The 12,300-nt window shown below is 37.9% G+C and overlaps 1 protein-coding gene across 2 annotated transcripts in view; it reads right to left on the reverse strand.

Moving 5' to 3' along the window:
* The window catches only part of tspan4a (tetraspanin 4a), a 118,652-nt gene extending 107,531 nt beyond the window's left edge, over positions 1–11,121 (reverse strand). The window contains exon 1 of one of the 2 annotated variants that reach the window (XM_051380210.1): positions 11,020–11,121. The gene's annotated coding sequence lies outside the window, so the exon portion shown is untranslated. The remainder of the gene's footprint in view (positions 1–11,019) is intronic. The other variant, XM_051380211.1, reaches the window with a different exon arrangement.
* Between the last annotated feature and the right edge of the window lie 1,179 nt (positions 11,122–12,300).

The following is a 12,300-nucleotide window of genomic DNA, read 5'->3' on the forward strand; positions in this document are numbered from 1 at the left end:
CTTTTGAAGCACTAATGAATAAAAGCTGGAGATTACAATCAAAACAATCTGGTGAGTCTCAGTAATGTGCAAACAATTCAAGGTTAAGCATAGTTAAGGCGGGAATAATGCAGCCTGGACAGATAAAGCAAACATACTGTTCATGAACACACTCCTCTTCATGAATAATTGAATGAAGGAATTATCAGGTTATTAATGCAAGGTCTATGATTTTCTAGTCTGTTGTATGCTCTACATTTGGCTTTTGATGAATGAACACCACAAATTAGGTGTAAAAAGTCAAAACATAAAAAGTAAACTTAATAAATAGGTCCAGAGAGCAAGAGCTGGATGTGCAGGAAGAGGAGGAAGAGGAGGAATGCATGTCAAGGTTTTTCCAGCACTCTCAGTCCCTGAGAGCTACTGAGCCTCTGTCAACAACACTCTTCAAACTTTTCTGCATCGTATCCTCCACTGGAGGAAGCAAACACAAGTATCGGGTAACGTATTCCTCCTGACTTCCGACAGCTTTGTTTCCATGGCAACTAATCCGCAGGCTGTGGCAGTAAAGAAGTACCTTGTGAACTTCTCAATGAGAACAAGTCACTGTGGACTATGGAGTGGCATCCTGTGAATGTTAATTATATCACAGACCTAGCTAGGAACACAACAAATAAGAGCAAAATTAGTAATTTTGTCCCCCATCACTTTCCTGTGTGTGTGTGTGTGTGTGTGTGTGTGTGTGTGTGTGTGTGTGTGTGTGTGTGTGTGTGGGGGGGGGTAAGTATTTCAAAAAGATTGATCTATATGCATGGATGGATTAAGAGCCCCTCGGCACAGACATGTAAAAGCCCCCTGCATCTCTTTGTGGTCATTTTGCTTCCCTTTGTAATCATTTTGCATCTTTTTGCAGTCGTTTTGTAGTTGTCTCTTTGTGGTTGTTCTGCTTCTCTTTATGATTGTTTTGTATCCCTATGAGGATGTTGTGCATCTCTTTGTGTTCATTTTGCTTTTCTTTGTACTTTTTTTGTGTCTCTTTATGGTCATTTTGCATCTCTTTGCGGTTGCTTTGTCTGTCTTTGTGGTATTTTTGTGTTTCTTTGTAGCCATTGTGTGTGCCTCTTTATTTTTAGCAACATATTGTGGTCGTATTGAGTCTCTTTGTGGTCATTTTGCATCCTTTTGTGGTCATTTTGTGTCTTTTTGTGGTCATTTGATTGACAATATAGTCAAAACAGTCATATCAAACAGATGCTCTGAATGGGCCTACTCGGCACAGGCCGCAAGTGTTCAGGGCCCCTGTAAACCCATTCTGTAACCCATCAATGATATGTATTATATTTAATGATAGACAAAGCTTGTATGTGTACGAGTAGGTTTGGCCAGTATAGATGAGACCTTACAAAGGGCACAGTAATCAAGGCAACAAAGAACTCTACATGAGGGTTAATTATAATACTGGGGAAATTATTGCTAACAGGGGCTAATGCTGTATGACATTAGCCCCTGTGAGCTGATTGCGGATATAATTAGATGAATCATCCCAAAATGGCATGAAAACAAGATATTCTGTTGGTTAAGTTATAAACGTAGAACTGCTTTAATAAAAAAAGAAAATCAAGAAAATCCAATAATGAGTACTGCTGCAGAGAAAAAGGCTGCTATTGTTCACAGTAGTTGTGATAAGACTAATGGGATAAAAAAGTCTTAATATTGTCAGGGATTGGTCATAATAAGGATCAGGATCTTACTGATCAGGCCAATATAAAATTCAGCTTATGACGCTTGTTTTCTCGACGAACAACTTGTGATGCAACCCCATTTAACTTCATCTAGTAGATTGAATTAGGATGTTTTTGTTTGTGATCTACACACACAAATTCATAAATGTTGAAGTATGTTCTTTTTATTTCATTTATAGTTGTTTACAAATGAATTAAAAATGAAAGGCTGAAATGTTTTGAGGCAATAATTATTCAAAGCCTTGCAACACTTCAAATCAAGTTTGGGTGCATCCAATGTGTCTTGAATGTCTTCCACTTGGATGAGCTTGTCGACTTCAAATGGCTGGATATGGTTTAAAATAAAACACAACATACATGCTCCAATGAATGACAACGTAATAAAGCATAAAGACAGGGCAGAGCCAGGCCACCGTTAAAAAGAGGTAATGTCCTCCCATGACTTTTTACATTTTTTATATTCTATGTCTAATTATTAAAATGTTAAAATGATGAATTGCCCAAACTACGTAGTTGTATGGTGTGTTGTAAACAAATGTTGGCATCGTCTCACCAGCTCTGTTACATACATGTGAGGAGTTGTGCCCGTACGGTCCTCATTCTTTTAATTCCGTGCCAGAAGACGGGGCTCTAACCTAAATACACCCATACAATACAACACGTTACATTGTGTTTGAATACATGTCACACTTTCAAAGCACACATGATTGCTTTACCAATAAGGTACTGGTAATATGGATAATATATATTCTCCTAGATAATTTAAGAACAATATAGAAGGGCTATAATGAGGAGGGGTGTTCTGGTTATATGGTCTTCCTCTGGAAGCAAAATTGGTCAAAGCCCTGATACACCTTCAAAATAAGTAACAACAACAAGAACAGAAGAAGCAACTGCGTTCAAGATCTGAGATCACAAATTATTATATGCTTTTAAAAACATGACATGTTCAAACTTTTGGGCACAGAATAAGTTTTTCTGCTCTGATATTTTTAGTAGCAAAAATATTCACAATAACAGTACTGTTACTGTTTTATTTCTGTTTTGAAGCCTCAAGTTCGGCATTATGGTCGTCGCCATGACATACTGCAGGTTCAGTTGTGCAAATTGGCTGCACTGTTTCAACTCATCCATAGCAGAAAACAATGGTGGCTCGCCTGATCACACACGGGATACATCACAGTACACTAAAATATGTTTCTGTGAAGATTTTATGCGAGAAATAGGCAATGCAGTAACAGAATCTTGATTCATATTTGATCAGCGCTGCCTAGTTTGACAGTTTGATCTGACTTTTGTGCGGTGCACTGGACAGACTCACTGCCTGTTACTCCAAGTGTTTGCCTACTCTGCAATGTCCGTAGTGATAAAGGATCGCATCAGTGCATATCTGTAAAAATAAATAAGTCTGCATGAGAGAAAAAATACTTCTACTTCTACTTCTAGGTAATTGTGCTGCTAAAGATTTTGAAATGACAAGATTTCCTCATTACGTTTACATATACATCTTCTTTGAATGCCTGAATTGGACGTGTTAATATTTTTTTGCAAAGAAATTAATCAGATTGTAATTTTCCAAGTCAAACATTTTTCAGCTCCTCTTTTTTCAATTTTTGGTGGATGTAGCGAACACCTCCCTAGCAAGGCTAGAATTTGTGAATCAGCTACAGCCCTGCAGAGCAGTGAAAATCTTACATATATGGTACAAGGGAGGCAAAAGACTCAGAGGGACCTGAACATTAGAAACCATAGTTTAAAAAGAGCACAGCAGGTGGCATCATTAGGAAACAGAAAACTATAACTTTACAGTTTCTTGTTAGTGCAAGTCCAAACAAACTGAAAGACCAGGGAGAAAGGGCCTGCATAGGTCAGGCGACAGACCAAAAACAGAAGAAGATCCTTTGATGTAGTGGAAAGTCAAAAGGAAAACAAACATTTTATATTTCAAATCTTGGCTGTAAAGTTACCCTGAAGTAACCACTGGAAAAAGGGCCACATGACAGTAGCCTGGAGACTGTAAAGGGCAGATGAAAGAGTCTGAAAGCATGAGGCAAAATTGTTATAATTAACATTATAATAAACAACAATCAGAACTTTTTAGTTGTAATGCATCATAATACAGAGGAGACTGTCTGGGGGCATCATGTGATATCCTCCCTGTGTGTGCTTTTAGTGAAAAACAATAGATTCATTACTCTTCTCTCAGCCTGTGACACTAGATAACTGAAAGGTCAAATGAATGTGGAAATTCCTAAAAATAGCCACTAGATGCTGGCTCCAAAAACTCATTAATTCTTCCAAGTACAACCTCCTAACTTGTCTCCGCAGGACATTAGGATCACTTCCTTGCAGTGAAGTAAGAATAATTCAAATAATTTGATCAAATGCAGTATTGCACCCAAATTTGCATTGTTTGCTCAAAAAATCTATTAAAACCTGCAAGAATCTTTTTAGAGGATTTTCCTCCACTTGGAGGAAGCAGGAACGAGCTGTTAACACAACACAACATATCATTATCTTTTAAAGGTCCAGTGTGTGTGAGTACAATGTTGGCAGAAACTGAATATGATATTCAGAAGTTCAAATTCAGTGCTTTAGGGGCCCCGGGGTGACATGGGCCACACCTGAAACCTGATTGGCCACCGCATTTATAAAATATTTTAGAACTTTATTAAAAAAACACAGGAACAGCTCAATTTAATTGTTTTAAATATCAAGGAAGGCTGACAATCCTTGACTGTGTTGCAAAAGGCAGATAGCTTTTGTGACATTTCACTGTATATTTTCTGTACGAGATTTGTATTGTAGATCTGAAGTTTTGCAGTATTTTGTCAATACAATATTTTGTCCACACAGGCTTAATCATTTTAATTTTGTTGGTTCTGTGGTGGCAATTTGTTTAACAAAGCATACAAAGTATGATCTTGTCTTTCTGTAAGGTTTTATTCAAGTCATCCATGAATGGTCTCAACGCAACCGTCACACGCTCTTGTATGTGAGAGCCCCGATTGGCAGAAGCAGTATGGTTTTATCCCTGTTGGAGCACACAGTTACACATTCCTCAGTTCTGGGACAGTAAACAGACAGATAGTGTGGTGAGATGATCATGTCCTTGGCTTCTTAGTGAAGTCTCAACATCCCGCTGTTTACTGGGACATAGAGTTGTATGCAAATAATAGCCTCTTTAACAGTTGCGTATGGTTTTACAATGACCAGGTCAAAGGGTTGCATATGTTCTTAAAAATTGTATGTAGCCTACTTTTGGGGGGAACATTTCTTTTTGAGTATTTGAAAGAATAAACTATGCAAGCTTTATATTACTGTATTATTATTATTATTATTATTAATAATAATATTAATATTATTATGTCAATATGTCAATTTTACGTTTTGGTAAAAAGTAGGCCTACAGGTTTTCAGATCAACTGAGCTGTTTTATTATCTCTGAGACACAAACACAGAGTTATAGCAGTTTTCATGCTTTGGACCATTTCTTCCTTTCTGCCATGACTATTTCTGGTTTCCAGCAGCATAGACGCATTAGTTTGAGTTTAAAGTTCGGTAGCACACGATTCATGTGCTCAGATCAGACAATGTGGAATCCCTATCCGCGTGTGTTTGTACTTCATGCCACCCCTGTATAAGTTAGTGTCCCACTTGGGCCCCTTTGGACCTGAAGACTTGATACACCACTGTAGTGTTTAATCGCCTAAAAAAGAAATGTTTCATTAGTTCCTGCCACAGCAGCAGTAAAACAATGAACCCAAACTGAGACTTTAAAATGCCTTCTCCGTGTAGTTTACTACAGTCTATGATAGAGTGCCAATTTACTTTTCAACAAAGTTTTCTGTAAGATTTGGTAGATGTGTGTTATCCAGAGCAGTATAAAAATATTCTAATCAGTCATTTATATTGAGACAACTACATCAGATCAAGAGAAGACAGACATAGACAGGAAAGTAACAAGAAACTACAACTAATTGTGTATTATAGCTTTCTTTTTAAAACGTGCATGAGAACTAGTAATAATACAAAATAGAGTAGCTTCAGTACTAGAATGTGTAAGTGCTCGAGTGCTCGAATGAATCCTATTCAAAGTCTCTGCAGTGACTTGAAGATAGCTGTTCACAGAGGCTCCCTATTGAGATGGAGAATAACTGCACATTTTGAACAGCAAAAAAATCCCCAAACCCAGATGGGACAAGCAAACAAAGACACATCTAAAAGGAGCTCAAACTATTATTTCAACCACAAATTGTCACTGTTTAAATGGGCAAATGTTTTTTGTTAAAACTGGGGAAAACAAAAAAATAAAGCTTTGATAAATTATTTATTATATGGTAGCAACAAATTCTAATTTACTTTGTATTCAGAGTGGCACACTTCAGGATGTCATGGGATTTTGAAAGTTTCTTTAGACATTGTTCTTCAAATCTAGTAGACAGATGCTCTCCATTTTAAAGTCATGAAAATTGATTTTCACTCTGAGGCTATAGTATGATCCGTGTCCAGGGAGCCAACCTCTATAAAGTTAGACTAAATCTATTAAGATCAACAAAGACTCGCCACGACTGGCTGCCAGAAATGAATGTAAATGAGAGTCAAGCTCTTACTCTGAGATGTTTCATTCAGTATGAGCTGCTCAGACAAACGTTTGGGAAAATGTGATTATATCAGAGCATGTAGAAAGAAAGCTTTGTGAGACATTCGAGGACAGGAAAACAAAAATAACTTTGACCATACAAACAGAAATGTACAGGAAATATTTTGACTTTGTGGGCTGCCTGCATGATTAAAGAACCCCCCATGCAATTCAAAATGACATGTTATGTAAGGATTAATCTGCCGTTGCACCACCGAGAAGGCTAAAAAAAACAGCTATATACAGAATGTAAATGCTTGCTGCTATTTCTGTCACCCTACAAAGAGAACGAGTCTTAGGAGTCTAAACACAAAAACTAAGTAGAATATATGGCTGGGAATGTCAGCCAGGACGAGTAAATTATGGTGGACAGAGTGAGATATGGGGTGTGAGGAAGGGAGGAAACATCAAGAAATGTAGTGAGGAAAAAAAAAACTCTCCTGTCTTGTACTTTTTTCTGTGTTAAACTGGGCGTGAGACTGGGAGTCAGCAGCAGTGAAAGAGTGTGGTTATGGCTTGTGGTTTTTCACTCGGCACTAACATCTCAGCACAGCTCTCAACAAGGAAGAACGGAGGGGACAGAATAGACCCTTCAAAATGTAAGAGTAGACCATGCCGGTGCCACACATCCGCACAGGACGGACGGAAAAATAAAACAACCACCGTGTGTGACATTAAGTATGTGCAGTTAAGTGCAAATTAATGTCACTGTGACTGTGGGTGTCAAACACACTCTGCCTGCATAACCTTACTTATTGTTAAGACAGCTTTAAACAATGCTGCTCCGTACATGACCCGTGTGGAAAATGAAACATACAATATGTTAACATAGACTTGAAAATATACAAGGTTATTAAAGGAACAGTCCCACAGAACCCCCTGTAAACCAAATAGCTGGGGTTGCACTTTTTGTATGGATTAAAGATACAAGATTTAAGGTGGTAATTATTAGTGAATATAGAGGTGCTGTTGGGCAAAATATTAAGATGGTACTATTGATATGTTGTTAGAACCAGGGCCGGAGCACTGACGTCTATATTTTGGGAGACGTGGGGTATTTTACAATCATACTTTCAACTCTTGGTGAAAAACAGCTGTGGTAATAGTGTGCCAGGATATTCATTATTGATATTCTTGCCCTCCAGGCATGTTTTAAGATATATACAAATACTCTGCCTTAAATACTAATGTGTGTCTTAGTAGTAAAAACTTTTTTGAATGGAGGGAATGACATACTGACTGATTGATTGACTGACTGCTTTCTTTATGTCCCTGCAGGCATTTTGGTAACATTTAAATTAATAAAAAGATCATTAGTAAAAGACGTGTCTGAAAATTATCTTATAGTATGCATGTGTGTATGTATTTTTTCAACAAAAAAACACTATTCGTTTGAAATGCACCTTAACAGCCAAAATATACTCTGGACATACTTGCTAAGATACATGACAAACTGTAAATACCTTTAACAAAAGAACCTTGATGTTGTTCTTACATAAAATGGTCTAATATCCTAACATCTCATGGTGTGTATTTATTACTGTGTCCTATTATTGTGCCCTGCTGCAGTTACCTAGTTTGACCCAGCAGAACCATTGAAGTTTAATCACACTGTATCTTATCTAATGCTGTGCGTATCGGGCCAATAATTAATTAATATTGGCCTTATCGTACATCGTAGTATCTCATATCTGCTGTGGTGTAATTATAATTAATGTTTAGCTGTGTGGTATCACATTGTGTTTTTGCACTCTCTCACTGTGGATGCTGAGCAAAATCTAAAACTGGATCTATCCTGTATCCCCTTATTTCACCTCTGTCCTGATTTCCCTGAAGATACTATATATTTTTCATTCCTATGCTCGCACAATTCCTTCTACTGGGGCAGGAGAGTAAAGATCAGAAAAAGAAGCTAAAGAAACACCTTGCACATACTACTTATTTTCATCGCCACATATTCGTAGGTTTCTCTGCCCTTTCTTCTTCTGGGAGGACTGAAGAAAAGTGGGCTACGAGAACACAAGGATGAAAACTGCAGGCATAAAATATACTGAGGGAACAAAGTGAGAGAGGACCGGCTGAAATCTGGCAAAAAAAAAAAAAAAATGTACTGAAGGAACATAGAACTGAGGGAAAATTGGGTGAGTGAATTTAGAGCAGAGCTGTGCACGTACGCACACACGCACACACACACCTGCAGGGAGCGGTACAATGCAGCCTTGTTACATCCACCTTCAGTAGAGCCAGTGTTCGGGGCAATTATCCAGAGAGTCACCACACCTAGAGAAGCCCACAAGTTAGCCAAAGAGTTATAGCTGGACAAACACCAGCTGTGACGATTAAAGAAAACACTCAACACCTCCTCCCTCAAACATATTTTCACTGCTTCCATCAAAATAGCTAGATGCCATGTGCACTTTAAAGCAGGGAGAGGTAACAGATTCAGGATGAAAACTCTGTGTATCTGCAGCAGTGTTTGGTCTTTGGCCAGTTTTTGCAGGATAAATGTAAACAGTGGGCAGCTGCCAACTGTCCAGAGCCATCAGTCCATCAGTTCAGCAGTGCTTGGACTGATGAAATGTGGGAGGACATGGGAAAGGGAAGCTGCCTCTTTCTATGTACTGTCTCTGTGCACATCCTGGAATGTGTCAAGGCAGTCTGACTGTCACTGTGAGCATGTCAGGAGCAGTAGTCATTAGGTTATATATAGAACGTGAGCTGAGTTTATTTATAAAGTGAAAATGTGCCCTTACGTAGTTTATATCATTTGATTCATCAATCTGTGATGCCTTTAAGTTCAGGAGTTATTCAGTGATGAGTTTAAATATATATAAAATAATGAGAAATGCCCATTACAAGTAGGGATGCTTCAATCCAATCCTCTGGATCGGAATAAGCTCGGTCCTTATATGCAGATAGGGGATCAGACGGATGTAACAGATCAGTTTTATAGTTTAAGGGTCATCAATGATTCTCCGATGCAAAATATTGTCTTGTTTAGTAATAAGCAATGGGGTAGTAATCAGAATTAGTATCAGAATTGGTGTTGTTTACGTATCTGAATTGTTTCAGTAGTAGTAGTAAAAGTTTGATTGGTGCATTCCCAACTACAAGTTACTGCGCCCAAAATACTAACGTAAGTCCTCATATTTAAGAGGCTGTAACCTCATATGTTTTCTGTTTTACCTTATAATTATTTAGTTATTGATTATCATTTTTAATCAACAAATCAAGTAACTGTTTGATTACCCTGGTCTGATAATCTGAGTAGTGTCATTTAGTTTTCTTTACTACTGTTTCTTTATATTATGTTATTTTAATATACACTCTGTTGGCAGTGCATTAGGTACAACTAGCTAAAACTAAAGGTGTATTTAATAAACTTAAAATATAGTTTCTTTCTGTTTGAATTGTATTGAATTGAATTGGAAATGTGGGCAGCAGTTTCAAGGTCTGCAATACCTCCAGCAACTCTTAAGGGAAGGCTAAACTTTTAGTATTCATATCCACTATATGAATATTTAGTATTCATATAATGGAAAGTGCAAAAGCTTCCAGAGTTTCTCTAGCTGAGCGATTGGTGCTTCTCATTCAAATGGCTTTTGGCTGCACTGCATTGTGGTCTATCGTGGTTATTTGTCAGTACACATAAAATGGCATCTCTCGCTCTATGACAATATATTTCTCCATGTATGACTGCTGAGAATCAGGAAAACATTTAGAGTCTATATAAAAAAAACATGCTCTTTCATTCTGAGGGACTGATGCCGACAACTTGTCTCTTAGCGTTGATGTTTTTGGACAGCTGAGACATTTCTACTGCTTTCAAATCCCGCTGACGCAACAAGAAGAAAAAAATCACCACAAAACAAGCACACAGGCCCAAGTATACAAGGTTTTTAGCTGTTTTTAATATAGATTTTCCTTTAATACAGCTGTGCCGTTATGAAAGTTGAGATAAATGTTTAATATGCCACATGTAATATGGAGCAGCTTCATCTGGGAGAATTTAGGATTACCTCTGCTATAGCCCAACATAAGGGCACATTGTATAGCAGTGAATTCCTCTGCACTTTGCCAGCTAGCCATGGCTTTGAGAAGTCAGTGAGGCCTTAAGTTCCTGTAACCCCTCCAGAAAAAAAAAAAAACTGATGGGAGGGAATAGCTTGAGGAATGGTTGGTATTCTGAAATGTTGTTCTTCTCCACAAGTTTATTTCTGTCTTTCATCGAGGTCCAGGGAAACATTCAGCCAATCAGACAGCCTCATTCTCACACATCACCACATTTCCACAATCATAACAACTGATAGTATGGACAAAAAAAGTATTTTATAAGGTTTTATAAGCAGATCATACCACTGGTAAACGGTGAGCTCAAGTATGATTAATGTAATCCCACCCTTAAGTAAACCAAGTGCAACATTCATTAACCAATTCACACAAGATAAATGGAAGCTGGATGTAGTTTATCCCTTCTAATTAGACAAACTCAGCCCACAAAAGCTCCCAATTTATCAAAGTTAAATCTCTAAAACAAGGTCACTGACGTCTTTGTTGGAGCTGGAATATAGAATTAAAGAGTAAAGGTAAAGCAGGGAAGAGGAGAAAGTCAGAAATAAGAGAAATCTCGTCTGAATAGTAAGAGAAATGACTTACCACTCACTTATCTCACACTGTACACTCTCTCCCGACTGTCCTTCTTGTATGGCAAAACTTCCCAAGTTGTTCCTCTCCACTGACTCCCTCTCTCTCCTTCTCTCTCCCTCTCTCTCTCGCTCAACATGGGTGCTCATGTGACTGTCACTCGCCCACCATACAGCAAAATGGCGACATCTAGTGGTGGTTGAAGCCATAGCACAAGAGCTTTAGACTCATTGGCACTTTTTCAAAAGTAATTTATAGGCTAATTTGCTCTGATTCAGTGGCTGATATAAAAGCAGCCTCTGATGAATACAAATAGCTTCTTATAATAAACACAAATAGTTTCAGCTGTCCACAAACACTTTGGTGGTTTGTAAGCAAATTCTTTTTCATTAACCAAAAGTAATATATTCATGATAAATGACAACTTATTTTCACAGCTCATCATATTAAAGAGGCTTGCTTTTGAATCTGCTTTTGTCAGTAAGATTAAACTTAATGTAAATTCTAACAAATCAAATCAGGACTGTGATGTGGCCTGTGGCTTCTGATACATTTTAGCATAATGTCAAGTCAAGTCAATTTAATTCATATAGCCCAATATCACAAATTTTCCTCAAGGTGCTTTACAATCTGCATAGCATATGACACCGTTTGTCCTTATACCATCAATTTCAGATGAGGAAAAACTCTCCCCAAAAAATACATGGGAAAATGGACCCAGAGGACAGATGTCGTACAAGATGGACAGACAGACATGCAACAGATATCAGGTCTCCCTCTGAAAAAAGATTTTAATCTCAAGTCTTGGTTAAATAAAGGTTAAATAAAATTAAATAAAAAAGATGTTGAGTGTAGAGAATAGAAGAAATCTTTCTGTTTTTCAGCAAGTTATTTTTAAAATTGATCTAAATCAATGTGTTCAATTTGACAGCATTTGAGACAAAACTTGGACCCCTGTAGATGCCACCCCTCTAGATAAGCCCCTCCATTGTAAACATGTACTTCACGTATCACCAAACAGATCGGAGACACACGGCTTCCACTCCACCATGAAGACCTGGAAAAGGAGACAGACGGCACAAACACGAGAGGCAAAGCTCAAACACATCACTGACCATTCACACAGAGAGGAGAATAGAAACACACAGGGGATGAAGACAAGGACAACATGCACACAGTGGTATTTGGTAATGGTATTTGAACATATTCCTGTGTTTGGACTGGAACACAGCCATCTCCTTTTGGAACTGGCTTGTGACCATGTTTTATTGGGCATTTGTCAATGTTTTTTTA

This window comes from Dicentrarchus labrax, unplaced genomic scaffold, assembly GCF_905237075.1.
Source record: "Dicentrarchus labrax unplaced genomic scaffold, dlabrax2021, whole genome shotgun sequence".
NCBI classification, from domain to species: Eukaryota; Metazoa; Chordata; class Actinopteri; family Moronidae; genus Dicentrarchus; species Dicentrarchus labrax.